The sequence below is a fragment of the Protopterus annectens genome, chromosome 2.part0, assembly GCF_019279795.1.
Source record: "Protopterus annectens isolate FY-2018-M chromosome 2.part0, PAN1.0, whole genome shotgun sequence".
In the NCBI taxonomy this organism is placed as follows: domain Eukaryota; kingdom Metazoa; phylum Chordata; order Ceratodontiformes; family Protopteridae; genus Protopterus; species Protopterus annectens.
The window spans coordinates 935,449,509-935,474,110 of record NC_056728.1 but is presented as its reverse complement, the minus strand read 5'-3'; the positions used below and the strand labels follow the sequence as shown (position 1 = coordinate 935,474,110).

Genomic DNA, 24,602 nt, shown 5'->3' with positions numbered 1-24,602 from the left:
TGTCAGGAAGCAAGATGTTTCCTGGCTTAGAAGAAACAATGGTGTTAATTAGCCCCCTACTCTTCAGGATTGAATGGGTTAAGTCATCTTTGCCCATATTCAGCTCATAGCAGATCTCAATAACAAATACTGTGCATATCCTTAACAGCAAGCACCTCATTTCTATATCCTTTCTTAGATTATTAATAGAAGAATATGAAGATAATGTCCACATCTTGATGTAAATCCTCTCCATATTCTTTCTGAAATTATCTTCACATCCTTCCATGAAGCTTCCATAATACATCCTTGAACTGTATGCTAAAAGAATATTGCTTCCTTTTTGTTGCTAGAGGGTGATGAGATTGTGCAATCCAAGTGTCCCACACAATTTTTATCTTTCCTCTTGGTCCTTCATATGTCATAGCAAAGTATAGCACAGATTCATCAAACCTATGAACCTATGAACCTATTTCTTTTGACAAAATATTAATACATTATAATAGGCTACATTTATTATCCATATTTTCAAAGCCTCATCCCTGTGTGCTTTGAAAATCCTACCTGCTATTCTGCTTTAGTATTTTCCCATGATAAAGCCCACTTTAGTCACCTTGCAAAATGAAACTGGATGAGCCCCATTTACACTTTTCTATTTTAGTTGTTTGTTTAGTTTTTTTTAAATTTATTTTTAAGATAAAACCAGACTTCGTTGAGGCAGTCACCAAAGCCGTAGATGAGAGTAAGGTGGTTCACACAGCCTATCTTGACCTCGCCAAGGCTTTCGACACCATCCCCCATTCTGGAATTATAGCTAAACTCACTAAACTAGGTATAAATCCCTGTGTCACAAGATGGGTTGCCAAATGGCTCACTGACAGAACCCACACTGTAAAAGTTGCAGACTCCAAATCTGACCTCAAAGCAGTGACAAGTGGAGTACCACAGGGTTCCTTCATGGGACCTCTCCTGTTAGCCTGTACTTCAGAGAAGTAGATACCAAACACAGAAGGCCTCTGGCTAACGAAGTTCGCAGATGACTGCAAACTAGGAGCCATAGTCAAGTCCCCAAATGATGTGGACATCCTACAGAAGGGCCTTGCTGAGACAGATGCCTGGTGTCAGAGCCATGGCCTCAAGCTCAATGCCAAAAAGTGCAGTGTCATCCCCTTTGGTAAAAACTCTGTACCCATGAACTACCACATAGGCAGCAATCTACTTAACACCAAATGTGTGATAAGAGACCTTGGGACCCAGGTGGACAGTAGTCTCTTCTTTGATAGTCACATCACCACAGTAGTCAGGAAGTCCTTCTATGTGGCACACCTCATCATAAAAGGGTTCTCATCCAGGAAAAAAAGAGGTAATTGTTCCTCTCTACTCGACACTCATTAGACCCATTATAGAGTACAACACCCCTTTTGGAATGTACCTCAAGACATCTGCAGCAGCTGGAAAGGCCACAGAAGTACCTCACAAAGAGGATTACTGGCCTCTAACAAATGCCCTACACTGACCGTCTCAAAAAACTCCAGCTTTACTCCGTAGCATACCGCCTACTCCGAGGTGATCTCTGCCTAACATATAAAGCTATGTCAAACCCAGAGCTGTTGGACATGCTACACCTAAAGAAATCCCAATCCCTCCGAGCTACATGTTCTAAGGACCTAAAACCTTGTCACCACAATAAACAGGACATGCTGGAGGGATAGATTCCTGTCCCAGAGACTTCCCATACTCTGGAACAGGCTACCAATCTATGTCAAGCAAAGATCTTCATTAGCACTCTTCAAGAAAAATCTTTGAGTGGATGGGAAATAGGAAAGGGTGTAGGTTCATTGGTTCATACGAGGTTACTAGACTGTTGGCCCTAGGATCTTTATAAGATTAGCTTATACCCATGTTCTCTTATTGACCAAGTTGTGTGGTCAATATTTGCAGCCCGAGTCTATGATCAGCACTGACTGCCCTTATCCAAGAGGAACATGGGTGACACCCCCCAGGGTAAATTTACAGTTTCACATCCAGTTGTCTAAGTTATGCTTAAATAGGGTCATTGTGAGCCCTATTGATAGGTGGAGGGTCTGTTAAATGGTATTTCCTGGGAGATGACTGGAGCTGAGTGGAGCGGGTAAAGATGGAGTAGAATTTGTTGAGCTTAGATTGGGTGTACCACCTGGCTTCATAAATGTGTCTCCATTACAACCAGTTAGATGCACTGTTGTGTGCTGCCATTTGAGGTTTCTGACGTAACTAAAGAAGACCTTATGGTTGTCTTTGGCCTGGGAAACCATCTTTACTTCAAAATTGGTTTTCTTGGACTATATTAGCCCTGTTAGCTGTTTGTTTAGTTTGATGAGAGTTTTTATCTTTTTACTATTCCTAATTTCAGCTATGACTTTTTTACTTTTGCTGTACAACCTGTAAAATTTTGGATTCCACCAAGGTGGCTTGTTGTTAGTTTGTTTTGGGGTTACTTCTGGTAGGTATGGCAGCCTCTGTACTACCATTGAAATGGTCATACAGAATTTCTGTGAACAATTTCTCACAAGCTGCTGTGTTATCTGGGTTTGGAGGTGCATGGAATTTTGAAAGGTTGTCACTTAGTAAAAGATAGTTTGCCTTGGAATAGCTCCTAACTATTAGAGGTGTTTTTTGGGTAAGAATTGATTTTATTTCAAAAAACACTACTTTATGAACTGACCTTACAAGAGAGGACATGCCACTGGGTGGGGTGCAGCATTCTCCCATATTTGTGAGTACCAGGTCCAATATGTTTGCACCTCTAGTGGGCATACGGGGTGTATATAACAAACTTGAAAGCTAAGAATATCGAAGCTCCAAACCTCGAACTGGAAACCTCGAAACCGGAAAACATCGAAGTGTAAAGCGGAGGAAGGGAAGATTTCCCTTTACTGCACTGTAGTGCGATCTCGGAGTTGGTATATTTAAGTAGCGGGGGGTGTGGGGGATGCAGGGGGCTTGCCCCCCTGCAGAGTGTGCATTTTGTGTTGTTTTGGGTGTGTATTGTTTTTTTCCCCACGTTCGATGTTTTCCAGTTTCGAGGTTTGGAGCTTCGATAGTCTAAGCTTTCAATCATCTGATATAAACCCGGCATATGCACTGTCTGATCTAGGATGTTTATGTTTACAAAGTCCAGGAATGTTTGTGCCTTCAAATAGAGGGGGAATTAAAATACCCCATAACTATGGTATTTGGTTGAATTGTGAGTGTCTCCGGTAGGAGTAGGTATGAGCCATGGATTTTTGCTAGGATATGGTATTGGACTTTGTTTATGGTAATCTGCATGTAGAAAAACTCTAACATATTGTCCTGCTTAACCAACCTAGAGGTATGCTTGTTATTGATGTAGATCGAGACACCTCCCCCCTTTAGTTCCTGCCTGTATAGATGCTGGAGCTTTGCACTGCCAGTGTGCTCTATGCAGCTTTAAACCATGTCTTGCTCACTGAACAGATGTCTGCATTCTCCAGAAAAAGACCGAGGGATAACTGGGGGAAGAAGAAGACTGAAATAAAGTTTGAGAAATTTATTTCTCATGCTGGCATAGATCTAATAGAGAAAAATTATATGAAGATTATATAATGCTTAAGGATATATCTTCTTGTTACGGTGATTAAAATATTCTTTGGATATTAGTGTCGGCTTTCTCATGGTCTTTTCCTGGAATCCTGGTTGTCATATTAAAATGTATTTGGTGTCCAGCCTAGTTTAGAACAAGCTGTGCACTGCTTTTGCTTCATTTATTGTCCACCTTGTAACCTGAAAGAATTTCTACAGGAGTTCATAAACTTCCCCATTGGCCCTTTCTTTGGCCTATGGTACTGGTTTGTTGGGCTGCAGACCCTCCAATTATAAAAAAAATAGTTCTGAATTCAGAAAGCTATTATTTTTTAATTAAAAATAATAGTTGGCTTTCTGTTCTGGGTGCTAGGAACTCTAACATGCCCATGCATGGAATTCCGAGGCAATCTGACTAAAAAAGAAAACCTGCATAACCCACTTGACAGATTATTTTCAAAACTACCCAAATTCATTCTCACCAATCCACACAGCTGTTGTTACTCAGCCTCCAGGTATAAATAACCTTTGACCCAGTATCTTGCATCTAAAAGCTGATGCAATATGAGGTTTAATAATTAGTGGAGTTTTTTTCAGTTTATATATCTTTAAAATATTTTTTAATTTAATGAATAATTGCTCATGTTAGGTTGTTACAATTAAATTAATTACTCGATTCACTTGACTATTTCTAATGTTAATGTCACTTTCTGTCTTAAGTTAATTACCATTGGATGACGTGGTAAATATAAAGGTTTTGTTATCATATAGTTTTTAATCTGATGAAGTTCCAGGTAAAATAAATAGGAACAAAAGTACTAATTTCAAATTGTACTACTGATTGGCGGATGATTTTTTTATTGGATATACTATTTTATTAGCTTTGAAAATTTAGGTTTAGACACAAATTATCTTTCTTGAAATTAAAAATGAGACAATTTCTTTCCTTACTCTTGACTTTTTATTCAGGCCATCATTAGAACAAAAAGTTATAACAAAAATCTGTAAGATTCACCACAGAGCATCTAAAACCCTATGACTTTTAGTAGGCCTAGTGGCCTATAGACTCCCATCTTAATTTAGTTACTTTCTCCAAAAATATCACACATAGTCTTGGTCAGTATAGCTATGTTAAAAGCAAAAGGGGAAGCTAAAAAAGTAAGGCAAAGTGTTAAAAACTAAAAATGAAGCATTGTATATGCATGTAGGGCCAGGATGAGGGGAAAGCAGGAGTGAGGTTCTAGGGAAATGCTGGGGGCTAATGTGCAAACAAGACCCATGGAATTCTTTGTCTAGGGCTCTGTTTCACATAGGGCTGGCATTACTTATTGCAGTCACATATTTGAGGTATATATATCCAGTAAAGTTATCATAATGAGTAGGTACACTACTAAAGCAATCTATAGAATGACATGAATAACCCCATCTGTTGCGTGATTGCAGGTAATAGTCATTGATCTGCTGTAATAGAGCCCCACCCCATTCTAGTTAGCACCACCCATTCAATTGCTTTATACAGTCATCTTTGCTTTGAAATCACTACACAGACATTGTTTATAATGATGATAGACTGACTTTTGGGAAAAATATTAAAATACTTGGGATGATTATCGATCACAGATTGATACATGATGACCATGGTTTATCTGTTGCACAACTGTCCTATTTCCATGTGAGAAAACTCAAATACCTTCTTCCTACAGAGGCCCTTTCAGTGGTGGTACCTACTCTGGTGTTTTATTTCGTGATTACAGTAACTCTCTGTACCAGGGACTGCATAACGGCATGATTCATTACTTTAAGAATTCTGCAGCTTGGTTACTTCCAGGTCCTCCCAGTTAACTTTATATTACCCTAGTTCTGTAGGGGCTGCAATAGCTGCCAGTTTTGTTCTTATTCCATTTTGCAAAATTTTCTGTTAGTGTTTTTAGTCCTACATAGTATGTGTCCCTCATACCTTACAGAGCTCTCAGTCCCTTGCTGCTTTGCTAGGCTCTCATGATCATCTTTTCTGGTGTTGGTGGAAGTTCCCATGGTACAAATGCAGTCTTCTGGTATTTGGTCATGTTTTCTAGGAGGCTCCATACCTCTGCAACTTCCTGTCACAGTAGTTGAGAGAATCCATCATGCAGTCAAGCTTTAAAAGATCCCTTAAAGCATGCCTTATGACATTTTATAAGGGTCTATTTGTTAACGACTGTAATACCCATTTCACAGTATGTTAGTTTCAGCATGTTTGTATGTACTGATTATCTGTTTTAGCAGTTATTTTATCTTTCCTACTTATTTATGTTTAATTATCAGTGAACTTTAACTTGGACTAACATCCAGAACCTTGCATAATGTGAAATGGGAACATCCCTTTCATAAAGTCCTGCTCCCCCTTGGGTCCTTTCTGTCATTGGAGCTCTGTGCTCGCTGCTTCCCCAACAGCTCCTTCGTAAACACACACACTGTCAACTCATCTCGTTCCAGATGCTGCTTCTAACCCTGATGTCTAGGTTATCAATGTTCATCGGGGTAGTCTCCACTTGTCCCTTTTTATTCTTTTTAACTCCTAGTTTTCAACCCCAAATATACCCTTTCTGTATTAGTTTCACTGACTTGCCTTGTAATGTCATAGTTTTTCTGCATTATTAGGTTACCTCTCTTTTAATAGTAAATAAGTCTGCTGTGACCCAAGTCAGCATTTCAGTAATATTAAAATATTTACTTTGTGGGTAGTATCCACCTTCTTATGATGTCCTTCTGCTGTCATTGTAAGATTCCACAACTTCAACAAAAATGATAAAATAACTTCATAGGTAAGTACTAGGCTAGTTGCCCTTGTGGGCCATTTTAAGACTAGCCAAGTTCCCTTTTTTGTGCTGGAAATAACCTGTCCCATTTAGTTATAGATTGGCCTTACCCATCCCATGATCAATTTAATTATATATTACCCCTAGTGAAAGTAATTGAGTTCATACCATAGATAATTTGTGGGGACCCTTGCATGGGATAAAGCACTTAGGATCTGCCTCTGTTACTAGTACAGGGAGCAGACCTGGAGTATTTTTCTGTTTCCCATCCATATATCTAAGTTGCACTTGAAAGTGGACAAGGCTACTTTAGTAATAAGTATGGCGAATGTAGTGCAGCTGTGTAAGTTGCACTTAACTATAACAGTAGATAAAATAATTCATCACTGCAGCAGTAGCCACACCCACTCTCCATCCCCTTACTCTTATACGTAGTTGTAGCTTGGCTATGAAAACGGATTCTTTGATTTTTTACTTTGCAAGTTTCTTTTGTTATTTATTTATTTTTGCTCAAGACTGATGGGCTCTTTTCGCTCTCTGTCTGCATGGGCAAGAATGATGTTAAGAAATCTTCAATATGACCGCTGATATCTCTCCTTGGGACTAGCCAGTCAGTAGTCAAGAGTTAAGATGTGTGTGAAGGGGCAGATCTTAGTGAAGCTGCCTGGTTTTTGTTTCCTGGGCAGGGAAACAACCCATTTATATAACCTAAAGTCTACGGCAGCAGTGAGGAATTCAAACTACTACTGCAATGGGAAAGTTCAACTTAAACAACTGTGCTTTATATTTACATACTGCAGTATATCAATATCAGTGGTAATACCTGGGGAAGAACAACAAATGCAGAATATTTCAGGTGGTTGTCAGACCATTAGCCTACCTCTATCACTAACTCACAGGTCATCACACCCAGATGGAACACCAGATCCAGGATCTGCCCAAAATAGTGGGTTGCAGTGGTAATTTCAACTGATAATACAAGATAAGTCTTTCATAACAGTCACAAATGTATTAACAACCCAACTAATGATATTGGTCAAAACTAACTAGTTCGGGCTGTCCAGTACTGAAGCAATGAAGAAATCTGTGAACTCTTGTACGAACAGCCTCATGCAAATGATTGTATAGTTGCAGGGACAAACATTGTTTCTTTCAGGATTATTTACTTTAGCAAATGTAGTTTTTCTTAGTTTACTGAGAATTTTGTCATTATATAATAGCTTGCAGTCAATACATCTGACTTCAATACTTCAGGAGCTCTGCCACAAGGCCCTATTCCTACAAGTTTACTGAGAATTTTGTCATGGTCTAATGTAAGCACATTTAACATGAAGAACTTTGCTGTGCATTAATCAGTTAAATACATGCCTGCTCTGTGTTTGAACGCTTCTGTGTGAAATAGTTTGCCCATTCTAAGGACCTCTTACTAAGTTGGCCACTGACCCCTTTTTTTTGACCAGTAGACTATACTGCATATGCCTGTTGTTTAACCTCAGGAAATGACAGAAAATCTGTTTTACTTTGTATCTCTTTGATAATTGCTTTGTACTGGCTATAAGTCAATTGCTTTCAGTTATAATCTGATCTGAGGGTGGAAAGCTTGCTACATTCAGCTTTGCGTCTCTTCCCTACCCCCAATTACCACCTGCCCCTCTTACTTGACATTAAACTTCCTGCACACACATTTCACTTGTGACTCTTATTCCAAAACCCTCACCAAATGACTAATATTTCAATACATACACTTTTCCTACATCCCTATCTCCAGTTTATTTTTAGCCTGATTCCCAACTGTCTTTCTACCTCCCATTCTGCTTTGCACTATATCCATTCATAATCACAACCCTTCCTAATAATGCCCATCTATTCCACATTGTATATTTTACTTTCCCCAGATAAACCATCATTTCTTCTTCTTTTGACTACATCATTATACTCTAGCCTTTCATACCAGGGAAGATACCAGGACAACCTAACTCTCTTCTTTTATAGAAAATACTTCTCTCCTTACCTATCCTCTACCAGCTTTCAAAATCCACCATCACTGAATCTCCTACTGCCCTGCACTGCCCTGTAACTTCCTGTTTCCATCTTCACTGCTACTTCGACTCTACCCGACATCTATAAAATACAGATTCCTGTACTTAATTATGCTACTTCTCAGCTTATCTCCTATTCTTCTTCTCCTACTGTGCCATGTTTCATCCTAACATGACTAAATAATGTCTTTCAACATCTGTCCAACTATGTCCCAACCACCTATTCATACTTCCTCTTTACATTCTACACACATTGCACCAAACCTAGTTAATACTGACCCTCACTTTTTTTCCAAATATAGACTAAATAATTCCACTTCAACTGAAACCAAAACAAAATTAAGTGCAAGTATCCTCTCCACAAAGCAAGTATGCATAATTCTCCAATATACTAAAATAAATATTCATCCTCATCCTGGCCCCACCTACCACAATGAACCCAAAGATAATTCTCAAACACTTCTCTAACCCAGCAACAGCCAATCCCCAACATGCAGCTAATAACACAAGACTCCCTCATTTCAGTAGAAAATTGACTAAATGAACCAGGTATTTCTCAACCCTAAAAAATATAAAGTTAATCTTCTTCACTCATAAACAGCTGATGTACATAGAAAAATAATTTCTCAGTTACCTTTACAAGGAGCACAAAATCAACTTGTCACCCACACCAGATTACTGTTTATTTCGATGAAAATCTGAAATGTAATTACCATATACAGCACTCAATCAAAAAGAACCATCACAAGCTAGTTACTGTCTACAGACCTAAACCTTTTCTGACCAGTTCTGCAAAGAAACCCGTTGCCATTTCTCTCCTTTTACCCACACTCCTCTACTCTGGCCAAATATTTACCAACATACAGCTCACCTTACTAAACAAGTTAGACCAGTGCTACAGTAAGATTACTAAATTGCCACTAATTACCAATATCAGACTAATCAACACAGTTCTCATTGAACTGCACTGCCTAGAACTCCGCCATTATCTTATATACTCCCAAATCATCATAACTCCTGACTTCATCTATAAATGAGAAAAATGTCCTTCCCTAGAGAATCTCATTTACTTATACACACCATCTAGACCACTAATATTTACTGACAAACTTCATCTGTATTTAACCAAAACTAACAATTCTTCTGATGAATCTATTTTCTCATCCTATATCTCCAAAATTTGGAATGACATTCCACTCTCCCTAAGGCAAGAGTACTGCAGAGTCTCCTTCAAAACACAACTGAAATCTTATTTAACTTATGAATGATTGTCCCCTCAAATGGATATCACATAATATGGCAAACTTATTGCAAACATAGATACTAAACCACCATCAAATGGATCATTCTTTGGCTTCCAAACCAAGTTAAACAGTACCTTAACATGCAGCATATTCCTCCGCCTTTTCTACTACCTTTCAAACTCCTTTCTCCCTGACTACTCATCTACCACTCAGAAACACCATGGGCCGGATTCACGAAGGCTTGCACGGAGTCTAAGAGTAGTGTAAGACTCCATGCAGCCTTCGCAATCCAGAAGCAGCCCAAAGTCCGTGTAAGAGACAAGCTAAAACTGCTCTTACACGGAGTGGGCGTGGATAAGCTAATCACTTCACTTGCAGCCGAATAGCAGGCAAATGAGGATGATTAGCGGTCCAGGAAGCCCAGAACTGCCCATGTAAGAGCCGTTTTAGCTGCAGAAATGTACTCAGTTGACAACTGAGTATGTTTCTGCAAAAACTGCAATGGAGCCATTTCAGCTCCAAATAAAGGGTGCATATGTGTCAGGCAGCATGCCAATGGCCAAATATGTGGCCATTGGCAAAGTAACCTGATGCAAATATATTAAAAATATAATTTTTTTTTCGGCGATTGCCGATGTTTAAACTCAGCGCAGCCAAGCAAATGGGCTGCGCTGTATAAAACATAAAAACGAAGGTTTTAAACCCACAAATGTGGGTTTTATGCAATACATGGAATGTCAATGCAGGGACCAGCAGACCAAAACCAACATGGCCACCGTGTAGTGGTTGCTAAGGGGGGAAGCTGCGTCTAAGACATGTAACTAAGCATTAGTAGGCAATCTGATGCAAATGAGTGTAAGGATACTGAATTCCACTGTCACATAGCAAATGAGAACAGTCTGAGTAGTGTAAGAGTTACAGAAGGGGGAGGAACAGAGTACGAGATAGGTGACATCACAGGGGGGAATGGTAGAAAGAAATGCAGTTCATTGGAGGTCAGAGTTACATGACAGATGTCAGACAGATATCATGGAAAGAGGTGTGCCACTAACTAAGCATGAGAAAGTCAAGAAATGGAAGGTGTACACTGTTGCCTACACCAAAGTTTCTTGCTGGATGTGTATGCGCACGTGTGCGCGCCATGAAGCGCGAGTAAGGCAGTGTGCACGTGCTTAAGACAGACTGAGCATGTGGGAGCGTGTTGGGAGATGTTTAACACTGTTTGCGCGGGTGTGCACGTGTTTTAATTTGAATAAGCAGATTCTGAACCATGTAAGTATGTGTGCATGCGTGTAAGCCACTGTGAGCGTGTTTCTGCTGGTTTACACATGGCTCCACCCTGAGGAAACAGAAAGGAAAAAGGAAGCAACAGATTTAGTATGAAGCTAGCAGGGAATACTGCTGGAGCTAACAGGTGAAAACAATTAGATGCAGGCAATTACACAGGCAGAATAGTAGCCCAGCCCAGCACTTAAAACTCTGCAAACAGCAGTGCAGGATGTTTCTCTCAAGAGACACTGCAAGACAGGAGTTAAGTTATCAGAAGTGAAAACTGAAAAAGCTGAACTCAGAGCAGAAATGTTAGGGGCTGCCATAGCTGTCATAATGAGACATAGGCGACTTGCTGAGGGTGGCGACAATGCAGATGGTGCCTGACAACCCACAGTGAGGAGACGGAGAAGAGTGTACAGGCCCAGGGTCACCTACCACGGGTTACATGAGCTGGAGATAGTAGAGCGCTATAGGGTGGACAGAGACCTCCTGCAGCAAATAGTGGAGCTGTGCAGGCCACGCCTCACACACAGAACCAACAGAGGGGAACCCATCCCAGTGGAAACCAAGGTATGTGTTGGCCTAAGAATACTAGCAACAGGTACCTTCCAGAGACCAACTGGTGATATGATGGGGATATCACAGGCATCAGCCTCCAGGGTACTGCACCAGTTCCTGGATGCCATATCAGCACATGTCGGTGATTATGTATATTTCCCCAATGCATCTCTTCCAGCAAATAGCGGAATACCCTGAGGTAGTGGGTGCAATAGACTGCATGCACATATGCTTCAAAGCACCAGCCATTGAGCGGGGTAGGGAATACATCAACCGCAAGGGCTTCCCCTCCATCAACTGCCAGGTCATGTGTGATGCCCAGGGCATAATAATGAATGTGTGTGCTGGCTGTCCTGGGAGCTACCATGATTCCCACATCTGGCATTTGACGCAGCTGTACCAGACATTTGCCAATGGGGACATCCCGCATGGACACCTAGTGGGGGGTGCAGGATATGCACTGGAGCCGTGGCTGATGACACCCATCAGTAACGCACACACACCTGAACAGGAACGCCATAATGAGGCACACGCACAAACACGTAATGTAATAGAGCGTGTGTTTGGGCTGCTCAAGTCACGGTTCCGGTGTCTGGACACATCTGGTGGAGCCTTGCAGTACACACCAACTACATGTACCCAAATTGTCATGGTATGTGCTATGCTACATAATATGATCTTGCGAAAACAGCTGCAGCAGGACCAGCATAGGGCCAGGCCAAACAGCCCCCCACCATTGCCAAGGCCATCACAGGCAGAGCGTGACTCGGAGGAGGAACAACCTGAGCCTGCCCCAGTAGGCAGAAGGAGGCATGCCCAGTATGCCCTGGCCTTGGCAAAGAGGCAACGCATAGCACATACACTGGCTCAGTAGGAACCCTGGGAATGATACTATATGAGTGAGTCAGAGAGGGGTAACAGGGATGCCTAACATGACACAACCTGCTCTCAAACATGTACAGGGAAGTGCAATATGCGCATCCGGCAGAGGCAGCCCTGCAGCACCACCTGAATGCTATGTGTTAAGTAATGTAACACCATGTACTATATGCACACCTGAGGACCCTGACTAACATCCTATCCTCACCAAACATCATGCCACAACATGACAATGAGATGATCAAGGGCAATAATTGACGGAAGTATCGCAGTTAGTCAAAGGGGATCCAATGTGTGCCAGTCTGGGATGACATGCTGAGCATGACATGATGCACCACCTGCTAGGACTGGCATGCACCTATCAGTGCAGGCCGTATGGATACTGGCAAAGGCTGTTGTTACCCACAGTGTGCCCTGAATAGGTAAGGCTCAAAACACAAACCTATCTCCATAGGTATCAGAAGGGATAAGAATAAGATAAGGGATAAGTCGAAACAGCAGGATGCATGCAGTCTAAACTCACCCAGTATGGAGAATGGTGATATCTATGCTGTAACAGAAAACTGAGCCAAGGCTCACAACAGCACCCTAACACTACAAGGTTACACCTCATACTGTGCTGTACAGCCTCAAAACATGGAACAAGCTACAAAAGGAGGGTGACTAGCAAGAATTGTCAAGGATAACCACACCCCATGTTGGTACCACAACAAAAAGCAGCATGGACTAGCCATGGTCAAGTAACAGTGGCTAAAACTGCCCCCCAGTTTATAGCCTGCTACAGTCTACTGTCCCAACACCAGGAACTGCACCTGGCCTATGCTGGAATACATGAATATATCAAGTCCTCCAAACCACATTATATTGGGTGACTGAAAATACCCAGACATAGACTGGGAGCATTATACTAGCTCCAACAGTGTAGGACAAAAGTTCATAGAATCCATAAACCAAAATGCCCAGGAACAACGTACCACTCCCACAAGAGGGGTAAGCATACTGGATGTGATAATCAGCAACATGGGTACTGGATGGCAAGATGAGAAGTGTATTGCTCACTGGTAAGACCAGACCATAGAGTAATCACACTGGATATACACATCCTGACCACAGTCCCTGGACAGAAAACCACAGTGGAAAACATGTGTTAAGCAATATTTGCACTCCTCCAAACTGATGTGGAATCCATTAAAGGTCCTGTGCAGGTGCAAAATATGGGCCACACCTCAGAACCTGTAATACAGCCATTCCATGAACACTGCCAGGAATGCTTGGATTATGCAATCCTAAATTAAAACAAGATACAATGCCATACACGCAGGAATCTGGCATGGTGGACACCAGCCATAACCAAACCATGCAAGAGAATGAGGAAGCTACTACATGATAGAGCAAACATAAACAATGAAGTAATCACTGATCAGTAGTATGGCAATAAAATCTGTCCACACATACAATCCACTAAGGCCAGCCACAACAAGTTGAATCTGTGAATCCTGAGGCAATGTTACACCTGCCCCAAGTACACAGACAACCCCCAACTCCACCCAAGAAATACAAATATATGTGAGAGATGCAACCATCTATCCAAACTGGAGGCTGAGCTCCCTCAACTCAGTACTCCCAAAACTAGTCAGGAGGAGAAGGTAACCACACACACCACAAACACAGTCCCACATAGACCTAACACAACTGCAAACCAAACACATAAACACAGAAAAACATTCCCGGAGGCACAAATTACAAACACAGCACACCAAGAGGCCTCTAAAGCAGACACCCAATCAAACAACCTCCAAAAATAGCACATGCAACACATAGTACACAAAGCTGGTGTGCCAAACAGTCATAGGCCAGAAGGAGAAACAACATGCCTGATACAGTTGTAATAGGTGACTCCATAGTCAGACGCACTGCTGTCCCGCACACCAGACTGAACAAGGGAAAGGGTACAGTAAGCTGCCTGTAGGCTGCCACAATATGCCACATAACAGAAGTATGCAGTTCACTCCAAAGCAAGTAGAAATATGATGCAGTCATAGTCCATGCTGGTGTGAATGACCTGAGATGTACCTCCCTAGACTACATGAAAAGAGACACAGATGAGCTCTCTGATTATGTAGTCCAGGCCGGTATGACACTCACCGTTTGCAGCATCCTACCCTTACCAAGAATAATGCCACAGTACAAACACGGAATGATCAGTCATAGCAAGTGGCACACTTACTGGTGTCATTCCAAGGGGATCCAATGTCTTTCTGCTTGGGATGTCATGCTTGACAAGCCACGCAGCTGTTCTTGGGATGGCTTGCACCTGTTACCCCGGGGCGTCTGAATATCGGATAAGGCCTTTGCCACCTCCATAGAGCCTTTTGTAGGCAAGGCTGAAAAGACTGACCCATCACCCTAGAAAACATAAGTGGAAAGAAGCATAAGGGTAATGCTGACCAATGCCAGATGTGTAAACCCCAATATGCATGCTCCCAAGGCCATCCCCAGTATGGAGAACATCGATGTCTGTGCAGTGACAGAAACCTGCTACAAGCCTCCTGACAGCACACCAGCACTACCAGGTTATACCACGTATCATGTGTCATGGCCCCAAAACCTGGAACAAAACATAAAAGGAGGGTGAGTATCCATATTCAGCACAGACACCCATACATCCAGATAACTGACAATGCACAAGGCATTGAAGTCCACCCATGTGCAACTAACTGTAGGCAAGACTGCTGTACAGTCTGTAGCATGCTACAGACCACACTCTCACACACAGGAACCCCACCCAGCCATCCTGAAGACACTGGACAGTATGAATGTCCCACCAAATACCAAACAAGGTACCACAAATTACCACATAGGTGGTAAACCATTATGTATGGAAGGAGTAACCAGGGACCTAGGGACACAAGTGGACAGTAACCTGTTATGTGACAACCACATTGCCAATGTGGCTAGGAGGACTGTCTACATATGACACCGTATCAGGAAAGGATTCACATCTACGTCAACAGAGGTCATTGTGCCCCTATACTGTTCTCTAATCACACCCATAATCTAGTACAATGCCTCATATGGGATGTGCCTTACCTGACACCTGCAGCAGTTAGAAAGACCTCAAAGGTACCTCACCAAGAGGATAAAGGGTCTCAAATATATGTCATATGCTGCCTGGCTGTAGACACCCCAGCTGAATGCAGTCACATACTGCCTACACAGAGTCATTGCATGCCTGTTGTAGAAGGCCATGCCCAACACAGGAGTAATGGACATGCTCCACCCGAGAAAACTCAAATCCATCGGAGCTGTGAGAGTGAGAGATGTCAACCTCAACAAATAATGAAATAGGATGTGCTGGTGGGACAGATGCATAATCCAGAGGCTCCCCACACCCTGGACCAGAATCCCACTCCATGTTAGGCAGAACCCCTCACTGACACTCTTCAACAGGAATCTTGCCAAATGGATGGATGATTGTAGAGTTACACTGGGGGTCTTCACTGTGTCATGTCCAGACAGAGGCACAGCAAAGCAAATCATAAATGGCCATAATATTCACATAGCAAGGGGTGGCAAAAGCCACACACACTCTGGCTAGGCTAACAAATGCCCTAGGGTGGATAGCCTAGTATGAACCTATGAAGATACAAATTGTACAGGACACTAAGGATAATCCCAAGGCTTTCACAACTGATGGTCGGAACCATGTTGGAAATTCACAGATATGCTCTGAATCACACAAATATCACAAACACACACACATATTGCCAACATACATCCTGACAGGTGCAGTGCAACCCCCCCCCCCCCCCGAATGCAGAATATCTATCCCAGCAGACTGCTGGCCCCCTGACATTGCAGATGCCGAGGTAACAGCCAACATCTACAAAGCAAAACACACAGCAGCAATGGTATGAGATGGTGTCCTGGACTTAGTGCAACATGGACTCCAAGATGAATGGAATGCCAAACCACACTACTGCTCAATGTCAGCCTTACCACAGAATATGTACCCAAAGAGCAGTGTACAACAACAGTGGTCCTTCTCAACAAAGGTGTTGCCTGAATGGATACTGAAAACTACTACCCCAGAATCCTGAGAAGCTTGGTCTGCACAGCTATGGAAAGGATCAGCATGTACCACAGACAAAGATATTGGGGACCTACTGACACCAGACCCTACCCAGTGTGGCTTTCTTAAGTGCAGATCCTGCCCCTAAACATGTTTGACTCAATTGAAACAGTCATTAAGGTCATTGATGAGGGCAATGTGGTCCACACAGCGTAGCTGGACCTTGCAAAGGCTTCTATACAATACCCTACGTGTTCATTATAGATAAGCTCACCAGCTTAAATATAAACCCCTATGTCAGTAGAGGGGTTGCAAACCAGACCAAGGACAGAACAGACATGGTCAGACATGCTGCAGCCATGTCAGACTACAAACCAGATATAACTGGCATCCCACAAGGCTTGGTCCTGGGATCTCCCTCGTCTGGTATATATGTCCCATAGGTACAGGCAAACATGGAAGGACTGTGTCCGAACATGTTTGCAGAGGACTACAAACTGCTCACCACATATGATCCACCAGCTGACACAAGCATCCCACAAAAGGGCCACATAGAAACAGACAACTGGTGCCATAGCCATGTCAGCAAGCTAATTGCAGAAACATGTATAGTCAATCCCCGTGGATATACAGTAAGTGCCCACCAATTACCACATAGGTGTTAACCCATTATGTAGTTAATATGTAATGAGAGACCTGGGGACACAAGGTGATAGATATCCTGCATTGGACAAACATGTGCTGTAGTGTTTACAGAAACATACCATATACCCACCTAATCATGAAGGTTGTCAGGTCTAGATAAGGGGAGGTCATTGTGGCTCTGCAGTCATCCTTCATCAGCGGTACAATTGACTACAATAGCCCCTGTGGGATGTACCTCAGCAGACACCTCCATCAACCGTAAAGTCCCCAACAGTACCTCACCAGGAGTATCAAAGAGTTTGCACAGATGCCATGTGTTGCTGGTATCAATAAACATGCTGCACCTTGTACAATCTGAATGGCAGTGAGCTATGCACATGAGAGACCTGAACCCCAGCACTGACTTACATAGGACAAGCTGTACTGCATGATCCATAACACAGAAACCACCCCCACCCATGAGTGAACCCCCAGTACAGGCTACCCATAGAGTCACTTATCAACCTTCCTCAATAGGAATCTTGATGAGTGGATGGGAGATGGTAGCTTTATCCTGGGTATCACTGTCATGTAAATCCAATGACCAACGATAGTTGAGTAGAAAAACCTTTTATATTAACAACAAAGCTTTCAGGTTGAAAACCCTTTCTCAATGTATCACTGTCATGTCACAGGTAGACAGAGGCACAGTATACTAACCATGACATATGTCATGGCAAACTCCACTTACAATGTGTGTTGAAGGACAAACACACTCTCCAACTAGCATTAGACATGGACTAGGGCACATCGCTAGTGTTTGCAAATGTACACCTATGTTGTGGAATACACTACCAATGTTGGACAAGCCTGGTTTAAGTAGTTCATATCTGAACAGAATGCAACATGGTCAGATGTACACAACTGGCCCCTAACCAGGCTGTTGTGCCCACTATCGAAATGTAAAGCAGTGATAGCACTAAAGCCCAGGATACTGTCCACCACAGTCAAAGTACTACCAGTACACTATACAGTACTACAGTGTTAGGTCAGTGTGAAAGGATGTTGACAACTGTATGCAAAGTATCCCATGCAAACACTGCAGGCACAGTATAATCCTGTTGTGTTCACACACAAAGCAGTTGTACAGTAACTGCACAACATGACACACAACCATAAACGGGTGATATTTGTTGAAGTTCACACTAATCCACAAATGTGGTGGGCTGCAGAGTCCAACATATGGAATGCTCACACTGGGCATGCTCACACACTTTGATAAATGAGACATATGTCAGACAACATGCCATGGGAAGGCTGAACTGGGCATGCTCACACACTTGGGCCAAATCTCAGTTTAGCAGTTGGACACACATATCTGGTATTTTTATGTGTTATTCCAGGAACCAACCACATTACAGCAGTCTGCCCAGTGCACACAGTTAAATGACTACAGAGACATACATGATATAGTGGATCCCTCCCATATGCAAACATCTTCCACAGATGCACAAGTTGTTCATACAAACAGGGAATGCTATGGCAATAAAGATGTGCAAACAGTCTATCAGCAACAAATAATGTGCATTTGATAATTAAACATATGGGTGTAGAGGTCAACACTAGGCTGTTTGCCCTAGGGAATGACAGCTTAGCCAGAGTGTGCTTGGTGTCTGCCTCCCCACAGGATGCACAGTCCCCTTTCTAAACACCGATGATGTCAGCACCCTATAAGTACAGCAGGAGAAAAGAAACTTCCCAGTAATGCGAATAGCGCGCTCTGCTAATGCGTCCGTCACAAGTGTCATAACATAGTTAGGTAGGGGTTTGAATCCTGCAAATGCTCAGTGTGTGTCTGTGTGTGTGTGTGAGCGGGGTTGGCGTGTGTGTAAGTCTGTGGGAGAGATGTGTGGGAGAGAAATGTCCCTTTTGGCAACTAGGAGAACAGACTACAGGATGCACATTCCCCTTTCTAAACACTGATGATGTCAGCACCCTATAAGTACAGCAAGAGAAAGGAAACCTCCCAGTAATGCGAATAGCACACACTGCTAATGTGTCCGTTTCGAATGTCATAACATAGTCAGATAGGGGTTTGAATCCTGCAAATGGCAAGTGTGTGTTTTTGGCTGAGGGGGGTTAGTGTGTGTGAGGACAATGTCCCTTTTGGCAACTAGGTGAACAGACTACAGGATGCACATTTCCCTTTCTAAACACTGATGATGTCAGCACCCTATAAGTACAGCAAGAGAAGGAAAACCTCCCAGTAATGCGAATAGCGCGCTCTGCTAATGCGTCCGTCTCAAGTGTCATAACATAGTTAGGTAGGGGTTTGAATCCTGCAAATGGCAAGTGTGTGTTTTTGGCTGAGGGGGGTTAGTGTGTGTGAGGACAATGTCCCTTTTGGCAACTAGGTGAACAGACTACAGGATGCACATTTCCCTTTCTAAACACTGATGATGTCAGCACCCTATAAGTACAGCAAGAGAAGGAAAACCTCCCAGTAATGCGAATAGCGTGCTCTGCTAATGCATCCATCTCAAGTGTCATAATATAGTTAGGTAGGGGTTTGAATCCTGCAAATGGCAAGTGTGTGTGTTTGTCTGAGGGGGGTTAGTGTGTGTGCAATTGTGTGTGAGGGAAATGTCCCTTTTGGCAACTAGGAGAACAGACTACAGGATGCACATTTCCCTTTCTAAACACTGATGATGTCAGCGCCCTATAAGTACAGCAAGAGAAGGGAAACCTCCCAGTAATGCGAATAGCACACTCTGCTAATGTGTCCGTCTCGAGTGTCATAACATAGTCAGATAGGGGTTTGAATCCTGCAATTGGCAAGTGTGTGTTTTTGGCTGAGGGGGGTTAGTGTGTGTGAGGACAATGTCCCTTTTGGCAACTAGGTGAACAGACTACAGGATGCACATTCCCCTTTCTAAACACTGTTCAGCTGAAGGCCATGGCTCTGGCACAAGTTGTCTGTTTCTATGATGCCCCTTTGGAAGATGCTTGTGTCGGCTGGAGAGTCGATTATGGTGGCCAGTTTGCAGTCATCTGGATATTTGGTCAGCCACAGTCCGTCCGTGTTGGCCTGTACCTCCAATAAATATATACCAAACAAGAGAGGTCCCAGGACTGAGCCTTGTGGGACATAACTCGTAACTGGTTTGGAGTCTGGCATGACTCCAGCAATTCTAACCATGTGGGTTCTGTCCTTGAGCCACTGTGCAATCCATCTAGTGACATAGGGGCTTATATTTAAGCTGGTGAGCTTTTCTAGAATGCCCAAGTGGGGTATTGTTGTGAAGGCTTTTGCAAGGTCCAGGTAGGCTGTGTGAACCACCTTCCCCTCGTTAATGGCCTTGGTGATGGTTTCAAAGAAATCAACCAGGTTAAACCTGGTAGTGCTGGTGTGCTCTCAGTAGCCCTGAACCAGGCATCTGTTACTGCACAGATATCGATGTTCTCCATGCCAACGAGTGTTTTGGGTGCATGCATCTGGAGGTTTAGACTTCTGGCGTTGGGTAGCATTACTCTTAGTTTCTTATCCCTTGTGATACCTATGAAGGTGGGTTTGTCATTTGAGCCTTGCCTAACATAGGCACTATGGGGGTAGCAAGAGCCTTTGCCAATATCTGAAAGCCCAGGGGTGACAGGTGCAGGCCGTCCCTAGCGAAGCAGGTAGTTCAACAGAAGATGAATATGTGAAGGTGTAGTGCCTGTGATTAGTTAGCAGTAGCATATATGACTGCTCACGTGGACACATGCCAGGTAAGTCATATGCACTGTGTCACAGGCAATGTACATGTGAACAGGACAAACAGTGACATCCTGTCAAGTGGGACATGGACATACATATAGTAAGCTATGCAGATGGCACTAGAAGTCCACAAAAGCTCTATAACTATGCATTGCAGGTGTGATCAGTATTCCAGGGTAATTGCAAGCAAACATGCATGCAAACAAAGCTACAGTAAACAGGGCTGCATGTAGTTCATTGTACAACAAACAAGCTGTACCAGTTCCAGTAGGTAACACTGCAAATATGCAGGCACTATGCACATGTACATGGAAATACACGGGTCAGATGGCTAGGGTCCAGTCTCAGTGCACACAAGTGTACAGACCATGTACTGTCAGGATGTACAATAACTGGATGGAAACCCATGTGCTTATACCTGCAGTAATACACATGTCAAATAACAGACACTGAGCCTTCACTCAGTAGGATGTATGCTACCTGGCCTGCTACCACAGTATCCCTGACATATATGGGGACTCTCCCTCCTGTGACAGTTAGTTATGTGTGTTGGGGCTGTCTAGCATGGTATGAGATGTGAGCATGCAGTGCTAGGGTGCTCCTGTGTGTCCTGTACCAGTCATGTAGTACTGCACACATATCAACATCCTCAAACATCTGCATTGCAGAGTCCAGTGTGGGCAACATGCCACTTGCAATTTACATGTCCATCATTGTGTATTACTACATTCATTACCTTATCCCCTGTGCTACCTATGTATGTAGCCTTCTGTTGACATCATTACCACCAGTATGCCAACATGTGCAGATGATACACTATGGTACTTACCATGGGTGTAGACAACAGGACATGACAATCACACACTTACTGCATCAGGCATGCTGTGATATACCCACAATTAATTTAGCACACAGTACTGTTAACAACATGATACTATTACTACACATCTATGTGGTCACCCTGTGCATCAGCAACATGTTAACCTGTACCTGCACAGTTGTTACAGATTGCAGGAGGTGGCACAGTTTTATCATATGCACAGGCTGTGAACTTGGTATGCCTGAGTCAGCCACCGATACCACCAATTTACGTGTATGTGTGTTGGTGAGGGATGCAGTGTGTGCGTGTATGCGGTAGCCCTAGGTGTTGTCAATTCGCATGTGTGTATGGATGCACACAGTTCCACCTCATGGCTGCCATAAACTGGTGTTTGTGGACAGCCACAGACTGTACCTGCCAGGTCATACAGATCAGTGTCTCTGGCCATGGACACGGTACCTGTGCCTTGCAGGGGTGCTACGGACCGTATCCAGTACCAACCCAGACTGGGTACTGTCATCAGAAGCAGGTGTTCATTGACTGGACATAGATCCCTGTCGGGCCTGGCCAGAGCCACGTGCACGTGGTCTCCTGGGGAGGTCTGATGACAGCACAGACCCAGCATTGCTGGGGCTGCTGCTGGCACTACGGGGCGGCCGCGGCCCTGCTGTCATCCGCAACTGCCAGCTGCTGTTGTTGCTGGCATACGGCCACGTCAACGCCTAACTGCCCACCATCGCCCTGGCTCATGGACATGTAGTTGTGGAACCGGTCTAATATGTCCTCACAACGTCTGTCTATGACATTGGTGAAATCACAGATGGCAGCTGCAATGTCACACATACTGTCAGTCATGGCTGTGCGACATGCTGTCAGCTCCCTCAGACCCTGTCTGGTGTACCGTTCCATATGTGACTGTGCCTGCATGACAGCCCGAAACATAGCTGAGGTTGTAAGACCTCTGTGGGCACGTCTGACAGGGGCAGTACACCCACGGATGCTCCCACGAGAACCCCTGGACATCTGTCTGTGTGGTACCATCTCTGGGCCATGCCCATGGCTGCTGTGTGGGGAGGCATGTGCCACAGATACCACATGACCCTGGTCAATGCCCACTGTATGCTGTCCATCACCTAGGGACATTGGTGACAAAGGGTGTATTGGCAGGATAACTGTGCGCATTGATGGGGTCGACAGCTGTGTACTGTCAATCGGCTGACCAATGGCGGACCCTGGCATACTTACCTGTGCCATTACATAGATGTCATCATTATCAGTACCCACAGCACCTGATTCAGGTTCCCTGCTACATGACACCAGAGCAGCAACAGAACCTGTGGGAGGGAAACAGGAAACACAGTTTACAATGTCTACACATTACCAGTGATGCACACATGCACAGGTGCACATGTGCCCACGTGCACATGTGCACACGTGCACACATGCACAGGTGCACACATGCACAGGTGCACACATGTACACAGTTTCACACAATTGTACAGTACTCAGTATGCATGGTATCAACTCAGACACAGACACACCTACATGCATACAAAGAGCACTACTAAGTGAGCCAAATAGTACTAATACTATCAACACTATTACAGGAATTGTTAATGCACACTCACCAGCATGGGTAGGCTGCACTGATGTTATACCAGAGGGTCCTGCAGACGTGAAGAAACTAATGTCAGTGGGCACAACTGTGCCATTGTTACTGAGTATGATACAGGTCAGTAGTACAACAGTCGCCTTTCACAGGTCAGCTGCTAATATTGAGGATATCACACTTGCACATTAAATACTATGGTGACAGCTACAAACCAAGGACACACCTCACACATGCATTAACTACCAGTGTACACAACAGTCAACTATACATATGGCATATTACCTGCACGTTCACTGTCTTGCTGCTGCGTGGCTCCAGCCTCCATCATAATGCATGTCTGCTGCTGTTGTTGCTGGTGGACTGGAGCCACTACACTAATGAGTAGTCCCTCCAGTTTGGTGAGTGGGGGATGTGTAGCCACCCCACCACCTGTGGCGACCTGTTGCCTGTGGATATCCGATGCACGCTGACGGACATGTCTGATTAAATCACTGCAGTGATGTCGTACCTGCTCATATGTCCTATTATGCGTGCCTATGTCATTTACCCAATGGACAAGGTCTTGCCACAGTGCAGCCCTCTCCTGCTGATTCTGGCTGGTGCGGGAAAAGAGTATTGCATAATCCCGCACCAGGCTCTGGTGTATCTCCTCATCCTCAGCTGTGGAGTAGGTGGGATTCCCGGGTGGGCCATGTACCTGAGAAAGAAAATAACCTGGTATCAGCAATATATGTCAGCAGAATTTGGCACACATACTACACATGCTACTTGACTGTTATGATACAACATATCTCACATATGTAGCATCTGTCTGTCTATTGGTGGATACACATGTAGATGGCCAGGTATCAGTGCTCAGCCAGCAACTGTGCAACAGTACCTGGCACACTCCATACGACATACTACCAAACCCCAGCAGTCAGAACACTGATTCAGGTCAAGAGCACCTCCTCATTCTGGGGGTTTGTATCTAGGTACTGTATGGCCTACATCATCAACTACTGTGAGCTGACCACACACTGATTGCCCTGGATATACATATTCCACCTCCACCACCAGCACAAACGACTATAGTGCATAACATTACAGATACAAACTTTACACTTTGTAACAGTGACATGGTATCCTTTCAGCCCACTGGGCCAGTGGCAGATACAACCCACAATGCTGACCCCTACACAATTGCTTTCTACAGACATCTCCGAGAATGCATGGATCATGCAATCCCATATATGACCAAGACACTCTCCACAAAGGGACAGCATCCTGTCTGGTGGACCCCAGCCATAGACAGATTGTATTACAGAAGATGGAAGCTACTGCAAGATAGAGCATAATTCCATAAAGGGAGGGCATGTCTGAGCAG

The 24,602-nt window shown here is 43.7% G+C and overlaps 1 protein-coding gene across 7 annotated transcripts in view; it reads left to right on the top strand.

Moving 5' to 3' along the window:
* The window catches only part of LOC122793310 (protein RUFY3-like), a 1,534,975-nt gene that overhangs the window by 51,168 nt on the left and 1,459,205 nt on the right, over positions 1 to 24,602 (top strand). The gene's annotated exons all lie outside the window — the stretch shown is intronic.